General features: G+C 39.8%; 1 protein-coding gene across 1 annotated transcript in view; it reads right to left on the bottom strand.

Annotated features, from left to right (window-relative positions):
• Nucleotides 1-1,310, bottom strand: part of LOC119591258 (bestrophin-2-like) — an 18,436-nt gene that overhangs the window by 6,852 nt on the left and 10,274 nt on the right. The window lies entirely within an intron of this gene.

Below are 1,310 nucleotides of genomic sequence, written 5' to 3'. Positions count from 1 at the left end.
TAACTTTATCACGATCCTACATCCAAAATATCTATAACAAAACAAATGAAAAACGCGTCATCAGCTGATAGTTACACATGTTCAACTCTACCGTTCGCGTGTAACGTTTCCGTAGCGAATAGATGACTAGTTCAGCCGACGACGGCAACGTATAAAGGTGTTTGTGCTTTGCTGCTGGGTGCATTGCCCAGTTTTGTGTTTATGATGGCACCAAAACTAACCCGACTGAAATGAAATGAAATATTCACCCTACTTGAGATAAAAAAAATAAATAAATGAACATCCCATCGTATGGAACTTTCAACTGAAAAACTTCAGATAAGCCAGTGCGTGATGGACAAACAGCACAAATGCACTTAGCACTTTCGTACCCATGCGCTTCTGTTTAAGGATAAGGATACATCAGATATGTGAAGTTTTTTCATAACAGAATCACGCATTCTATCTTGGAGCGCCCTTACCCAAGGACAACAGCAGCTCGTAGCATACCCTCCCGTGATGCCATGACACCTGGGACTGCTCGAAAACGCTAACGAATTTATAATTTTTACCAGCATCATGTAAACAGCTTTCCGCTTGCATCTTCATCAGTTTAGAATTCACTCTAGGAGAGCGATAAGTTGGCGACAAGAGAAGCCAGCGCTTAGCGTCACGACCGTCGAACAAGAGAGTTGGAAGTGACACCGCTTCATTTCTGTTTCATTTCTCCTCTCTTGGGATGTTTACACTTTACCTCTGTTTATTGTAGGGATGTCAGACTCAAAATCCTTCGAGTGCCAATTCTCGTTTTAGTTATGATCTTGAAGGCTAACATGCCAGGCTTACCAAGCGAATGTTCTTAAACTTTTCCGATATTACGTATCTAATATCATGAAACACCGGAAGAGGCAAGACAAAAACACCAGAACCAGAATTGCTCATTTACATTTTATTCCACCAGGGATAACAGCGCGAATCACCCGCATCTGTAGTATTTTTCAAAATGTACAATATTTGCCACTTAACCTCACTGGTTAATACGCTAATTAGTGAATTGTCTTTCGTCCAATTTGTAATGTTTATTGTCGACTTCTCCATTATAACCAGTGATTAGTGATAAACATGAACCCATAGTGGGATTTTAGAGTATATTTAGAACGACATAACAGGTCTTTCAAGCCACACTTTAATGAATAAAAACCGCTGCGCTAAAATGTGGGTTTTACGCCGTAGGTTGTTAGAAAACCTTGAGAAAATTCTTTTAAAAAGGGACAGCAACAGTTTGACATTAAAGTAGATCTTTAAGGCTCTGTTACAGATGGGAAAACGAA

The sequence above is a fragment of the Penaeus monodon genome, chromosome 28, assembly GCF_015228065.2.
Source record: "Penaeus monodon isolate SGIC_2016 chromosome 28, NSTDA_Pmon_1, whole genome shotgun sequence".
In the NCBI taxonomy this organism is placed as follows: domain Eukaryota; kingdom Metazoa; phylum Arthropoda; class Malacostraca; order Decapoda; family Penaeidae; genus Penaeus; species Penaeus monodon.
Note: the sequence above shows the minus strand (reverse complement) of the source record. Positions and strands in the feature narration are given on the sequence as shown.